At 48.8% G+C, this 16,528-nt stretch overlaps 1 non-coding gene across 1 annotated transcript; it reads right to left on the reverse strand.

Annotated features, from left to right (window-relative positions):
* Window positions 1–11,347: 11,347 nt before the first annotated feature.
* LOC119937294 lies at window positions 11,348–11,485 on the reverse strand. The gene has a single exon (XR_005453971.1). It is a non-coding gene; the product is annotated as a small nucleolar RNA SNORA7 (small nucleolar RNA).
* Between the last annotated feature and the right edge of the window lie 5,043 nt (window positions 11,486–16,528).

Consider the following 16,528-nt stretch of genomic DNA (forward strand, 5'->3'; position numbering starts at 1 on the left):
TAACTGGGAGTGGAGCCATTCAAAGATTTCCCAGAGACAGTGCATTGTTGTCTCTCATTCTCCTCGCCCATCCCTCCCGGCAGAACTAAGTTAAAGTGAGCATCGTTTTGATGCTAGGGGACGGACTCATGATCATGACCTTATTTGTGATCTTCTTTGTCTAATATTTTGTCTGACCCATAAGTGACACAGGTGGAACTATGATCCAGGTCGCATAACTGATGAGAAGACTGGCCTACTCCACCACTCTGTAGACCTATCGTTTGGTCTGGAGCCTGGTAGCACACACTGTGACACTCTCCCAGAGGATGTGCTGGCCTTCTTTCTGTTTTCTATTTCCCTGTCTGTCACTGTGTCATTGGTCAGCCTGCTGCTATGGTAGCAGAATTCTGCAACAGCTTTAAGCTCTGTGTCGTCAATATAGATTTTGGAGTTGGGTGTGGCTTTCCAAGCACAGGTTGGTCCGTGACCTCGGTTTTCCTTAGACTTGTCAGCCCCTAGCATCTGGCTGATTTGGGGAAGTGGTTTACAATTCACTGCAGGTCTCCTTGGGGATTGGTACCTGCAAGGCAGCTTCCAGGGGAGCTTCTCTGCCACCGAGATAGAGGCAAGCAGAAAGGGGCTGCTGGGTGGGCAATGAACTTGGGTGGAGACCCTGCAGGTGGGGTTCATTCAGTTGTAATTTGGGCATTGTTGGCTTTTTTTCCTCATTCATCCATTCAGTCGTATTTATTAAGCCCTTACTGTGTTCCTTCCCTTCTTTGGAAAGCTGTGGGTGAAAAGAGGGTTGGAGGGATGGACAAAATAGGGAATTTCAAGGCCAAGGCTAAGAGATAAAAATTATCTCTGGACAGTACTGTAGCAGCCCCCCCCCCCTCCCCCTGCCCCTTTCTGGATAATGCAGCAGCAGACCACCTCTCTAGATAATGGGACAGAAGTTCCCCCCTATTTTTAGATGGCGCAGTGGTAGTTCCCCTCTTTCTTGATCAGGTGGAGAATCCCCCTTGTTTCTGGACAATGTGGCAGCAGGAGCTCTCTTGGTGATGTAGCCATGGGCTAGCCACGTGCTTGAGATTTCAGGTCTAACTCCAGGAGGAGGTCAGGGCTCAGAATCCCCTCAAACGCCACCCATACCCCGACCTCTGGCTTCTCAAAAACTCTGAGAGGTTTTGTGGGACAGAGAATAGTCTGAATGAGTTGCTGTTTAATGGACATGTTCGCTCTTTCTCTTTCACTGACCTCTTAATTGAACTCAGGCCTCAGGAAGGACCTGGAGAGGTCATCTAATCCATCCTCCTGCCTTCAGCCAAGGCCTCAGCTAACTCACCCAAGTAAGAGGCAGATATTTCCTGTTCTTAGAACATTCCCTGACTTCCCTGGGAAAGCCTTCCCTAATACCACCCATTGTAGGGAAGTGGGAGTGGGGGGATCTCTGGAGAGATTGAGCTAATGAGAGCCCAGCGACTGTTGGCACGGTGAGGGCCCCACCCTGCCATAGTAAACTATCAAAAGTACTTTGGCAGCAGCCCTGGGCTGGTTTCACACTCAGAGCTTGGACTATAGGAACACCATATTTCTGGGGTGATGCAAGCCTGTTGGAGATCACCCCCAGGGCTCCAGGGACAAGGACACAGAGAAGCAGCATGGCCCAGTGGCAACAGCATGGACTTGGGAGTCAGAGGATGTGGGTGCTAATTCTGACTCCTCAACTTGTCTGCTGTGTGACCTTGGGCAAGTCACTTAACTTCTCTGTGCCTAAGTTGCCTCATCTGTAAAATGGGGATTAAAACTGTGAGCCCCATGTGAGACAGGGACTGTGTCCAACCTGATTACCTTGTATCTACCACAGCACTTAGAAGAGTGCTTGGCACATAGTAAGCGCTTAACGAATACTATCCTTATTATTATTATCATTATCATTATTACAATCATCATCATCATTATGGTGGAATCCTGGCCGGAAAACCTTGGTTTGGGAGTGGTCATGTCCTGCTTCCTAGATGGTGTAGGAAGAACTCCACCGACTGGCACCTCCTTGTACCTCCTAAGGAGACCCTTAGGAGTGGCTACCAATCAACCTACGCATCAGGCAAAAACTCCTCACCCTCGTCTTCAAGGCTGTCCATCACCTCGCCCCCTCCTACCTCACCTCCCTTCTCTCCTTCTCCAGTCCAGCCTGCACCCGCCACTCCTCTGCCGCTAATCTTCTCACTGGGCCTCGTTCTCGCCTGTCCCGCCGTCAACCCCCAGCCCACGTCCTTCCCCTGGCCTGGAATGCCCTCCCTCTGCACATCCGCCAAGCTAGCTCTCTTCCTCCCTTCAAGGCCCTATTGAGAGCTCACCTCCTCCAGGAGGCCTTCCCAGACTGAGCCCCTTCTCCCCCTCCTCCCCCTTCCCATCCCCCCTGCCTTACCTCCTTCCCCTCCCCACAGGACCTGTATATATGTACATATGTTTGTACTTATTTATTACTCTATTTATTTTATTTGTACATATTTATTCTATTTATTTTATTTTGTTAATATGTTTTGTTCTCTGGCTCCCCTTTCTAGACTGTGAGCCCACTGTTGGGTAGGGACCGTCTCTATGTGTTGCCAACTTGTACTTCCCAAGTGTTTAGTACAGTGCTCTGCATACAGTAAGCGCTCAATAAGAAAGATTGAATGAATGAATGAATGACCTGGCCTGGCCCCCTGCAGTGAATTTGGTGAATGTTTGGTGTGAGGAGTTTAAAGGCATATTGGATTGAGCAATGCCTTCTTGGATCAGACCAATGGTCCATCCAGCCCAAAGTTCTGACTCTGACCATGGCCCTGGGATATTTGCCCTCCTGGACACCTACTTTCATTGTTAGGGAAGGGCCATCCAACACTCTGACTCTCCCCTCTCCATCCCTAACTCTTCCCCAGGGATCCAATGATTGTGGAAAATAAATTATTGATAGGCCCAGGGCAGATGCTCATCCAGGGATCCTTCCAAACTCCTGGGGACCTGCCAGTGTTCCTGACTGCCCAGCTCCCCATGTTCACCCCGTGCCCACCCCTGAGCTGAGCAAGTCATGTTTTCTGTTTCCTGCTGATTGCCTGAACTGCCCTCTGGCTCTGGCAGCCTAGTGCTCGGAGATGGTTGCTGCCTCAGTGCCTCTCTAGCTTCTCCAATCGAGCTGCCTCAGTGCCTCTCTAGCTTCTCCAATCGATCAGTGATATTTAGACTGTGACTTTTAGACTGTGAGCCCACTGTTGGGTAGGGACTGTCTCTATGTGTTGCCAATTTGTACTTCCCAAGCGCTTAGTACAATGCTCTGCACATAGTAAGCGCTCAATAAATACGATTGATTGATTGATTGATTGATTTACTAGGTGCTTATTGTGTGCAGAGCCCTGTACTAAGCACTCGGGAGAGTACGATATGGTAGGTACGGTGGACACAATTCTGTAAGAAACAGCAGCCACTACCTCAGCCACAGCCGCAACCCGGACCCAACAGTTCCCACTCCCAGATCGCTTCCTGGGCCTGAGCCTGAGCAGTTCCTGGAAAAGTACAGTGAGGATCAGGTTCTAGACCCACAAGTCCCAATCAGCCCCCTCTTCCTGCTGTCCCCACCTTGAACACAGTATTGGGGGTGGCCCACAGGGGAGGACTGCCATCAAACAGTAGCACTTATTGAGAACACACTGGTTTTGGAGGGGGGCGGTGGTTGTTTTTGTTTTATGGTATTTGTTAAGCGATTATTATATGCCAGGAACTGTATTAAATACTGGGGCAGATACAAACTAATCAGGTTGGACACAGACCCTGTCTCACATGGGGTTCACAGCCTTAATCCCCATTTTACAAATCAGGTAACTGAAGCCCAAAGAAGTGAAGTGACTTGCCCAGGGTCACACAGCAGACAAGGGCAGAGCCGGGATTAAAACCCAGGACCTTCTGACTCCCAGGCTCATGCTCTAATCACTAAGTCATGCTGCTTCCCTGTGTCCACATTCATTCATCATTCAATTGTATTTATTGAGCACTTACTGTGTGCAGAGCACAGTACCAAGCACTTGAGAGAGTACAGTGTAAGTGCACAGTATTTTACTAAGCTCTTGGAAAAGTACAGTATAAGTGCACAGCACTGTACTAAGCACTTGGGAAAGGACAACAGAGTTAACTGACATGATTGTTGCTCTGGAGGAGCGATCAGTCTACTAGGTGAAGAGAACTGATCTGAAACGTAGGCAAGGATAATAGGATGAGTAGACGTCAGGAGCTGACTGTCTACCTGGAGGACAGGACAGGGTAGGGAAGGGAAGGGAAGTGCAGGGGCAGAGAAAGTGAGACAATCCTTATGCTACTTACACAAACACTCTCACTCCTACTCCCATATTCACTTTCACACCCTCACAGTCATGCTCTCACACATTTTCAGTCATACCCTTGTGCACACATATACACAATCAATCATGATATTTGTTGAACACTGTGTTCAGAGCACTGTGCTCTGCATGCACACATAAGCTCTCAATAAATACAATTGACTGTAACAGCTTGAGCGAGTACAATACAGTAGAGTTGGTAGATAAAGTTTCTGCCTACAACGAGCTTACGATATACAGGGGGATATGGACATTAAAATAAACAAAAAGGGGAAATCACATAAGAACATGCTACCATGTTAATACACTCATCCTATCCCACCTAGATTACTGCATCAGCCTGCTTTCTGACTTCCCAACCTTCTAACCCTCCCCACTCCAGTCCATACTTCACTCCGCTGCCCAGGTCATTTTTCTACAGCAACGTGGCAAAACATGTCACCTCCATCCTCAAAAATCTCCAATGATTACCAATCCACCTCCGTATCAAACTAAAACTCCTCACCGTTGGCTTTAAAGCACTCCTTCTCCCTGTCCCCTCCTACCTTGCCTCGCTTCTCTCCTTCTAAAATCCAGGCCGCACACTTCGCTTCTCTGGTGCTAACCTTCTCACTGTGCCTCCATCTCACCTGTCTCGCTGCCTGACCCCTGGCCCACGTCCTGCCTCAGGCCTGGAACGCCCTCCCTCCTCAAATCTGACAGGCAATTACTCTCCCCACTTCAAAGCCTCACTGAAGGCACATCTCCTCTAAGAGGCCTTCCCAGACTAAGCCCCCCTTTTCCTCATTTTCCACTCTCTTCTGCATCACCCTGACTCACTCCCTTTGCTCTTCTCCCCCCTCCCCACACCGCAGCACTTACGTACATATCTGTCATTTTATTTATTTATATTGATGTCTGTTTATTTGTACTGATGTCTATCTCCCCCTCCCCCAAGACTGTGAGCTCGTTGTGGGCAGGGATTGTCACTCTTTATTGCTGTATTGTACTTTCCCAAGTCCTTAGTACCGTGGTCTGCACACAGTAAGCACTCAGTAAATATGACTGAATGAATGCATGAATTAATAGGCCCACTACATACAGATCTCCCCCACCACTGAGCATTCTCCTCCTATTCGGAGACACACCCAGCCCTGAAACACTTTTTGTATGTTATCTGAGCATTGCAGACCCTCCTCATTCTCCATCTATCGGGGAGTTACTAGGCAGCATCTGAAGGTGGGGGAGGTGTAGCGGTAGTAGTGGTAGTGATAGTACTAAGGTATTTATTTACTAGGCACTTAATAATAATAATAATAATTGTGGTATGTGTTAAGCACTTACTGTGTGCCAGGGACTGTACTAAGTGCTGGGGTGTATACAAGCAAATCATTTTGGACATAGTCCCTGTCACAGTCTCATTCCCCATTTTATGGATGAGGTAACTGAGACCCAGAGAAGTGAAGTGACTTGCCTACGTTCACACAGCAGACAAGTGGTGGAGTAGGGATTAGAACCCATAACCTTCTGACTCTGAAGTCCGTGCTCTATCCACTACACCTTGCTGCTTCTACTGCCTGCAGAGCATGGTTCTAATTGCTGGGAAAGAACTCACAAGTGGAATTAGTCCCAGCCCCTGCTTCTCAGGGTTCACCATCCAATTATCAAAAGGAAGAGAAGGGAATGGTGACAGACGCTTTAGGAGGAATGAAACAAAAACACTAAGACAGTAACAAAGATCAGAGAGGATTGTGCTAGAGAAGCAGAACTTCAGGCTCCTTGTGGCTCAGAGTCCACAGTCACAATCATGGCCACAGCGGGGCTGTTGGGGCAGGGCTGGTGGCTAGTGAAGGCTTCCTCTCCACCTGATGGAACTCTAAGCAGAGGACACTTCATCTCTGGTGGGGTTTGGAGGGCAGTGTCACCGTGGATGGACGCTGGCCCCCCCCAGAGGTCCCTCCCAGCTGCCGCTGCCCTCGGTTTCCCCTCCGGGTAGCCACGGGAGGAGATCAGCCACGCCAAGGGAGGGTAGAGATAAACCACAGGTTCTTTTGCTGGATGGACTGCGGTGGCTGGGCCAAGGAGGGGCTCGTGACTGTTAAAGTTAGGGTGGTTTGAATCTATCAGTGGTATTAATTGAGTGCCTGCTAAGAGCACAAACCACTGTACCCTGCATTTGGGAAACTGAAACAAGTTCTCCAGGCGTTTTTGAACAATGCAGGGAGGAGGCAGACAAGATTGTTTTTACAGTGATTGGGAGCAGGAGAAAGAACAAATAGTGCAACTGGGAGTAGCTGAATGAATTATTGAACAGACCTGTGGCTGTAGGGGTGGGTGTGCAGGTGGGAGAGTCAGGGACGCCAAAAGCGGGAGAGCCAATCCAGGGTAAAGGTGGGAGAACTAACTTCCCTTTGGCCAAATCCAACAGCCCCTCCTCCATTCTGATCCTCCTCGACATCTCAGCTGCCTTAGACATCACGGACCACCCCCTTCTTCTGAAAACATTATCCAACCTCTACTTCAATGGCACTGCCCTCTCCTACTTCTCCTCCTACCTCTCAAGCCACTCTCCTCTGTCTCTTTCGTGAGCTCCTTTTCCCGCCTTCTAACTGTAGGGGTTCCTCGAGGCTCAGTTTGGATCCCCTTGTATTATCCAACTACACCCACTCCCTCCCACTGCTTCAACTACCATCTCTAATTAGGCCTGGCCTCTCTCTTTCTCTGCAGTCTCACATTTCCTCCTGCCTTCAGGATATCTCTCCTTGGTTGTGCCTACTGACACCGCAAACGTAACATGTCCAAACAGAGCTCCTCATCTTCCCACCCAAACCTTTGACTTTCCTATCACTGTAGGCACTACCATGTAACATGTCCAAACAGAACTATTCATCTTCCCACCCAAACCTTGTTTTCCCCTTCACTTTCCTATCACTGTAGACACCAGCACCATCTCCCCTATTTTGCAATCAATCAATCGTATTTATTGAGCGCTTACCGTGTGCAGAGCACTGTACTAAGCGCTTGGGAAGTACAAGTTGGCAACACATAGAGACAGTCCCTACCCAACAGTGGGCTCACAGTCTAAAAGGGGGAGACAGAGAACAAAACCAAACATACTAACAAAATAAAATAAATAGAATAGATATGTACAAGTAAAATAAATAAATACATAGAGTAATAAATATGTACAAACATATATACATATATACAGGTGCTGAGGGGAAGGGAAGGAGGTAAGATGGGGGGATGGAGGGGGGACGAGGGGGAGAGGAAGGAAGGGGCCCAGTCTGGGAAGGCCTCCTGGAGGAGGTGAGCTCTCAGTAGGGCCTTGAAGGGAGGAAGAGAGCTAGCTTGGTGGATGGGCAGAGGGAGGGCATTCCAGGCCCAGGGGATGACGTGGGCCCGGTGTCGATGGCGGGACAGGCGAGAACGAGGTACGGTGAGGAGATTAGCGGCAGAGGAGTGGAGGGTGCGGGCTGGGCTGTAGAAGTAGAGAAGGGAGGTGAGGTAGGAGGGGGCGAGGTGATGGAGAGCCTTGAAGCTGAGGGTGAGGAGTTTCTGCCTGATGCGCAGATTGATTGGTAGCCACTGGAGATTTTTGAGGAGGGGAGTAACATGCCCAGAGCATTCTGGACAAAGACAATCCGGGCAGCAGCATGAAGTATGGATTGAAGTGGGGAGAGACACAAGGATGGGAGATCAGAGTTATTTCACAAGTCTATGACCTCTGCTTTATCCTCAAACTTATCTTTCTCATTCAACCAGCACATTTAGTCTGCCACCAAATCCTAAATTATATCAGTTCCACCTTCACTGCACCTCTAGAATCTTCCCCTCCCTCTCCATCCAGACTGCTACCCACTGATCCACTCATTTAACATAGCCTTCCTTGACTATTATGCAACCTCTTCACTCACCTCCATGTCTCCTGTCTCCCCAGACCATACTTCACTCTGCTGCCCAGATCATTTTTCTAAAAATACATTCAATTTATATTTCCCCACTCCTCATGAACCTCCAGGGATTGTCCATCCACCTCTGTAACAAACAGAAACTCTTCACCACTGGCTTTAAGACATTCAATCAGCTTTCTCCTTCCTGTCTCATCTGACTGATCACCTACTACAATTTAACCTGAAAACTTCACTCTAATGCCAACTTGGCCTAGTGGATAGAGGACAGGCCTGGGAGTCAGAAGGTCCTAGATTCTAATCCTGGCTCTGCCACTTTTTTTTAAAATGGCATTTATTAAGCGCTTACTATGTGCAAAGCACTGTTCTAAGCGCTGGGGGATAGAAGGTAATCAGATTGTCCCACGGAGGGCTCACAGTCAATCCCCATTTTACAGATGAGGGAACTGAGGCACAGAGAAGTGAAGTGACCTGCCCAAAGTCACACAGCTGACAGTTGGCAGAGCTGGGATTTGAACCCATGACCACTGACTCCAAAGCCCGGGCTCTTTTCCACTGAGCCACGCTGCTTCACTTGTCTGACATGTGAACTTGGGCAAATCACTTCACTTCTCTGGCCTCAGTTACCTCATCTGTAAAATGGAAATTGAGACTGTGAGGCCCAATGGAGGACAGGGATTGTGTCCAAATCAATTTGCTTGTATCCACCTTAGCACTTAGTATGGTGCCTAGCACATAGTGAGTGCTTAACAAATACCACAATTATTATTATCTGTAAAATGGGGATTGAGACTGTGAGCCCCATATGTTGCCGACTTGTACTTCCCAAGCGCTTAGTACAGTGCTCTGCACACAGTAAGCACTCAATAAATATGACTGAATTAATTAATTAATTAATGAAAGGGATTGGGTCCAACCCGATTTGCTTGTATCTACCCCAGCACTTGGTACAGTGCCTGGCACACAGTAAATCCTAACAAATATGACAATTGTTATTATTATCTACCCCAGTGTTTAGTACAGTGTCTGGCAAATGGTAAGCACTTAACAAATAATAATAATAATAATTATTATTATGGTATTTGTAAAGCACTTATTATGTGCCAAGCACTGTTCTAAGCACTGGGGAAGATATAAGGTGATCAGGTTATCCCACGTGGGGCTCACAGTCTTAATCTCCATTTTACAGATGAGGGAACTGAGGCACAGGGAAGTTAAGTGACTCCCCCAAAGTCACATAACTGACAAGTGGCGGAGCCGGGATTAGAACCCACGACCTCTGACTCCCAAGCCCACGCTTTTTCCACTAAGCCATGCTGCTTCTCAAATACCATCATCATCATCATTGTACCTTGATCTCTTTCTCGTCCACATCCTCCCTTTGGCCTGGAACTCTCTACCCCTTTATATTCGACAGACTACAACTCTCCCCCATCTTCAAAGCCCTCCTAAAATCATATGTCCCCCAAGAGGCCTTCCCTGAGCAAGACCTCATTTCCCCAATTTGCCTTCCCCTCTGTGTTGCCTATATAATCAGATCTGCATCCCTTAAGCACTTACTTACTCTGCCCTCAGTCCCATAGCGCTTACAAATATGTCCACACACTTTGCCATTTCCTCTCTATTTTAATGCCTGTCTCTTAACTCCACCCTCAGCCCCATAGCACTTACGAACATGTCAATACCCTTTGCCATTTCCTCTCTCTCTAATTTATTTTAATGTCTGTCTACCCCACAAGACAGTAAGCTCTTTGTGGGCAGGGAACATGTCTACCAACTCTGCTGTACTGCTCTTTCCCAAGAGCTCAGTACATACCATTGATTGCCTGGGAGTTAAAGGCTCAAGTCCTCAGTCCGGGCAGCTGTTGGTTGTTGCCACTTGACCCACCTGCTGCAGCAGGTCCAGGCTAGGGTCCAAACTAGGGCCCGAGCATCCCCTGAGTGAGCCCCAAGAGCGGGGTGGCAGTGGGCCAGCAATCCACACCCTGAGGGCGGAGCCACCCAGGCTCAGAAAGAGGGAGGGTCAGGAAGAGTATGGGGGCCAAGAGCTGCCCCTCCCCTGCCTGTCATCAGGGGATTGTGAGTGAGGGAAGTGGGGGTGGGGGGGCAAGAGAAGTGACAAGGGGAAGGCAGGGCACGGGCTTGGCGGTGTCCTACCGGACCCGAATGGCAGCAGGAGAAGAAAGAAGCTCCTCATCCACATCCTCAGCTCCCTGGCTCCCTCCCCTACAATCAAGTCCGGATGCCAGCCTCAGGTTTGAAGCTTTTTTGCAATCTTTTCCCCAGGCCCTGAAATCTGGTAGAGTTTTCTTCTTAAGCAGCAGAGCAGATGCTGAGGATAATCCAATTTTCCTAAAGCAGGGAGTGTTTCCACCAAAGGCAGCTGGAGCCTATGCTTCCGGGTCCATCGGCATCCATCAGTCTCACTGAAATATCTCGGTGCGGAGACTCAGGGTGGAGTGAGTGGGGGAGGGACACTCCCGGCCACCAGGGTTCCATTCCCAAAGCAGCCCTGGTGCTCTGGGGGTGTTCTGACCCAGCAGGAAGGGAAGAGTAGAGGCCAGGGGGCAGGCCTAATTACGGGGGTGGGGTGGGGGGAGAGAGAGAGAGAGAGAGAGAGAGAGAGAGAGAGAGAGCACCCTTAGTGGATAGAGCACAGCCTGGGAGTCATAAGACCCTGGGTTCTAATCCTAGCTCTGCACATGTCTGCTGTGTGACTCTGGGCAAGTCACTTCACTTCTCTGGGCCTCAGTTACCTCATCTGTAAAATGGGGATTGAGACTGTGAGCTCCAATAGGGACACTGACTATATCCAAACTGATTAGCTTGTATCCACCCCAGCACTTCGAACAGTACCTGGCACATAGTAAACACTTACTCTCTTATGCTGTCGAGTTGTCTTCGACCCGTAGCGATGCCAAGGACACACCTTTCCCAGAATGCCCCACCTCCATCTGCAATCGTTCTGGTATTGTATTCATAGAGTTTTCTTGGTAAAAATACGGTAGTGGTTTACCATTACCTCTTTGCACGCAGTAAACTTGAGTTCCACCCTCAACTCTCTACTATGCCGCTGCTGCCCAGCACAGGTGAGTTTTGACTTGTAGCATACTGCCTTCCATTCACTAGCCACTGCCCAAGCTAGGAATGGAATGGGTATGCCTCTGCTTGACTCTCCCTTCCATAGTCGAGACTGGTAGTGTACTGGAAACTCTCCAGATGCGACCCTGAGAGGGGCAAGCACTTAATAAATACCGGTAAAAAAATTGCTGTGGTGATTACGGAGGGACAAGTGGGAGGACAGAGGGGAGCGGAGGAGGAAGGAGGAACCTCAAGATCTTTGAAAGGGGAACAGTTTGGCAACTGGAATCAGGTAGGGGATTGAATTACAAGGTAATGATTTTGTTTGCTTGTCAAATTTAAGGACTGATCCTGTGTGCCTTGGCAATGATGAGATTACTGTCTCTCCCAACCACCACCAACAAACTTCTTCCCACCAAGATGATGAGCTGCCCAGGATGGGCTGCCCCTTTGGACAGCTGGACTTTTGACCAAGAGCAGGGGGGCAGTCAAGATCACTTTCTTACCCTTTTCAAGGAGCAGTTGGGGTGGGGGGAGAAGGTGCAACAGCCCCTCTGGTCAAGCCCTACTCTTGCCCCCAAGTGATACTGATCAGTATGCTCCTGATTCCAAGGGGCCTTGCCTCTAGATGCTCCGCTGGTGGCCCAGCATCCCAGGAACTGGCCAGCTGCTGGCTGAGTGTAGCCCAGCTTGCTGGCTGAGCATAGCCAAGCTGGAGTGCCCTTGCTGACTCCCAGAGATGAAGATATACATCTCTCAGCATCCTGGAGGTGATCAGGGGATCTCTGGGCTCAAGGGTCCCTGCCCAGCCTGTTGGCAAGCCTGGCACCTGAAACACCATGAATACGCAAGGTGAGGTCGAAATGGAACAGCCAGCCACAGAGTCAGCTGTACGGGTATGCATCGACAAAGGAGAGGGTACCTAGATTTATGTACTTAAGAGGACTTATGAAAGCCAGGTTTACTTAAGGATGTGTGACAGAAAGCCAGGAAGGTAGAAAAGGATGTAAGGTGGAAGACCAAGTGTAAGATGAAAAGCTAGGTTTGCAAAATCTTGACCACCAGGAAAAGAGAAGACTCACAGGGGACATGGAACTAAGAACCAACCACAAGTCCTAGCTGAAACCAGTTGAAATCAGGAGATGGGGAGACCCCCAGAGGGGAGGGGACACCAGCCCACCCAACCAACCAACCAATCACAGGAGGATAAAGATGGAGAAAAGGACCGGTAGAAGAAGAATGGGCCTGAGGGAGGATTGATTTTCATAGTTATTGTGACTCTCTAACCATCAGATTCCAACCACCATGGCACCCCTCCTGGATGGGCTGGCAATCAAGTGGCAACTGCTGCTCCCAAGTACCTCAATTAATCAATGGTACTGATTGAGCATTTACTGTGTGCAGAGCACTGTACCAAGCACTTGGGAGAATACGATACAGTAGAAGTGGTAGGCATGTTCCCTGCCCACAGGAAGCTTACAGTCTAGAAGGGGAGAAGACCCTAATATAAATAAATAAATGATGGGTACGTATATAAGTGCTGTGTGGCCGAGGGTAGGAGTGAACAAAGGGCGCAAATCTGAGTGCAAGGGTGACAAAGAGGTGGGAGGGGAGAAGAGGAAATGAGGGCTTTGTCAGGGGAGGCCTCTTGGAGGAGATGTGCTTTTAATAAGGTTTTGAAGGTGTACTTCCCTGCCATAGCCTTATGGTGCCACCACCATCAGCAGCAGAGAACAAGGCTGTTTCTTCCCACTTAAAAGCCCCTTCTCACTGTGGCTTTGAGAGAATCATAGCATTGGCCCTCTGGGGAAGACCTCTCTCTCCCCAGGCTCACATCTTGGAGGAGTCAGCAGGATTCTACTACAATTCTGTCACCACTCCGACTGATCGCCCGGACATTGCTATGAACTTGGTGCAGGCCCCCAAATTGTGGATATTTGGAGGTGAGTTATTGACCAAATGTCTCAACCATACCAGGATCCTGATTGACCCAGGAGATGGTGCTCAGTACACAGTAAACACTCAATAAATACGACTGAAAGGTGGGAGACAGGATCAGCTGACATTGTGGGTGGTCTGGGAGAGAGTAGGGGAGGGAATGTTGTAGAAGTATGCAACGACAAAGGAGAGGGCACCTAGATTTATGTATTTAAGAGGACTTATGAAAGTCTGACACTGTGGGTGGTCTGGGAGAGAGTAAGGCAGGGAATTCCTCATCGGTTGTTGGCGCAGGGGTGGGGACGTATGGGGAGGCTCTGGGAGTGAAACCTGGAGATTGGATCTGTGCCCAGGAGGCTTGGACATCCTCCGCTATGCCTAGTGACCTGAGTGTTTGAAGTGTGGCACCCCCAAGACCAACACCGTTGCAGTTGGGACAGGGATCCCTACCTAGAAGGGCCCTGCCCCCAAACTCTGGGGAGTGAAGGGGTGCCAAGGGTCCTTGGTATGACTGAGGATCTGGGGTCAGCTCCCAGGTCAGGGGGAGAGGGATTTTCTTGTGGACATCGGGTCCTCTTGGAATTTGGCTCTAGAACCCCTTGAAGGATTTCATGAAGTATCTATCTCATGGAGTGGGGCTGGGGGAGGGTACCAGAGTCACCTTTTGTGTGAGCAATTATTGCAGGTCAAGAGTGGTACTGGAACCTTTCTAAACACTATGGTTTGGGCTGTACAAGCACAGAGAGATATCATTGGTGCTAACTGATTAAAATCAGCTGTGGTTGATATGGCCATTGGTCATCTGCGGCGGGGCCCCAGAGCGGGGCAGTGTTGAAGGAAGTAAGGTGTGTTGCCATTTAATAGATGGCATGACCATAAGGGCCCTGACTAAGGAAGTGGAACACCAGGGATGGGAAAAGATAGCACTGTGAGCTACGAATGTCTGTCTCCCTCTCTAGACTGCAAGCTTGTTGTAGGGAAGGAATATATCTGTTTACTGTTTTACTGTACTCTCCCAAGTACGTAGTACAGTGCTCTGCCCACAGTAGACACTCAATAAATACGACTGAATGAATAAATGAATGAATGGTGCCAGATTGGAAGCAGGCGATCTGGGTCCAGATAAGGTTGTGGACAGCTAGGGGGAGTGGCCAAGAGAAGCAGTGTGGCCTAGTGAATAGAGCATGGGCTTGGGAGTCAGAAGGACCTGCGTTCTAATCCGCCTCTGCCCACTTGTCTGTTGTGTGACCATGTGTAAGTCATTTAACTTCTCTGTGCCTCAGTTCCCTCATCTGTAAAATGGGGATTAAGACTGTGAGCCTTATGTGGGACAGGGACTGTGTCCAGCCCAATTAGCTTCTATCTACCCCAGTGCTTAGAACAGTGCCTGGTACGTAGTAAGTACTTAACACCTATTATTATTATTATTATTAATAATAATAATAATAATAAGAAGAATACTAAAACAATACCAGATACCACGGGAAGCTACAGGGGACATAGGTAAAACTCTACAGGCATTAAAAACCACCAGTAGACTGTGTCTAGCATGTCTCTTTCCAATGCTCCAGTTTGGCCAGTCAAAAAGCCCAATGGGACCTGGAGGTTAACTGCTGATTACTGAGAATTGAATAGTCATTTGAGAATTAACTACTGTATCAGCCTCCTTGCTGACCACCTGTCTATCCCCACTCCAGTCCATACTTCACTCAGTGGCCCGGATCGTTTTCCTACAAATACGTTCAGACCATATTTCCCCAATCCTCAAAAAACTCCGGTCATTGCCCATCCTCCTCTGCATTAAACAGAAACTCCTCACATTGGCTTTAAAACAATCAATCACCTTGACCACTCCTACCTCACCTCTCTACTCTCCTACTACAACCCAGCCCACATACGTCACTCCTTTAGCTCTAATCTTCCCTCTGTACCTCGATCTCGTGTATCTCACAGCCAACCTCTCACCCATATACTGCCTCTGGCCTGGAGTGCCCTCCCTCCTCATATCTGACAGACAGTTGCTCTCCCCACCACCCTTCAAAGCCTTATCTCCTCCGTCAGGCCTTCCCCGACTAAGTCGTCCTTTCCTCTACTCCCACTCCCTTCTGCATCACCCTGACTAGCTCCCTTTATTCATTCCCTGCCCCAGCCCCACTGTACTTATGTCCATATCTGTAATTTATATTAATGTCTGCCTCCCCCTCTAGACGTAAGCTTGTTGCGGGCAGGGAATGTATCTTTATTGTTACACTGTACTCTCCCAAAAGCTTAGTACATTGCTTTGCACACAGAAAGCGCTCAATAAATATGATTGGTTGAATGAATGAATGAAAAGCATCAGGACAGGACAGGATGAACAGAACCCTCATGGAGAAGCTGGGCAAGGATGGCCAATGTTTCGGGAAATAGTTGGGCTACATCTCTCCTGATGGCTAATCTGGAGGGAGCTGAATTAAGTACTGCCTTCAGTCCCCCTGAGTTGATGTATGGCCGCATTATGAGACTGGTAGACTGTAAGTTCGTTGTGGGCAGGGAATGTGTCTATTTATTGTTATACTGTACTCTCCCAAGAGCTTAGTACAGTGTTCTGCTCTGTGCTCAATAAATACGATTGATTGAATGAATGAATGAATGAATGAATGAATATCAGATCCAGAGGGGCCTGACCTGGAGGAAGAAATAACGACGGAATACGGCTGAGCGCTTATTACCAGAGTCCATTTACTCAATCAGATTGGTGAGGACAGGCAAATCAGGAGCGAGAGAGAGTGATGATGAGGCTGATCCCTTCCCCTCCACCCCCCTCCCTGGGCATCCCCACAAGAGCTTCAGGAAGGGGACCAGGTAATGATGATGATGATGATGATGGTGGTATTTGTTAAGCATTTACTATGTTCCAGGCATTGTGCTAAGCGCTGGGGAAGATGCAAACAGATTGAATTGGACACAATAAGCAATCAATACCCATTTTACAGATGAGGTAACCGAGGCATAGAGAAGTGAAGTGATTTGACCAAGGTTACCCAGCAGACAAGTGGCAGAGGCAGGATTAGAACCCTTGACCTTCTGACTTCCAGGCCCGTGCTCTATCTACAAGGTCATGCTGCTTCTCCAAACCAGGTAAGATCAGTTTTTCCTAGCAGTAGTGGGAAGGGCCTTCTACGGTCATGCGTCTAGTGGGGTCTGAGGTGTCAAGTCCACAGCAGGAGGACTTGAATGACACACCTTGGAGTGCACATATCTCAGCTAAAACATACAAAA

The sequence above is a fragment of the Tachyglossus aculeatus genome, chromosome 14 (genome assembly GCF_015852505.1).
Source record: "Tachyglossus aculeatus isolate mTacAcu1 chromosome 14, mTacAcu1.pri, whole genome shotgun sequence".
Lineage (NCBI taxonomy): Eukaryota > Metazoa > Chordata > Mammalia > Monotremata > Tachyglossidae > Tachyglossus > Tachyglossus aculeatus.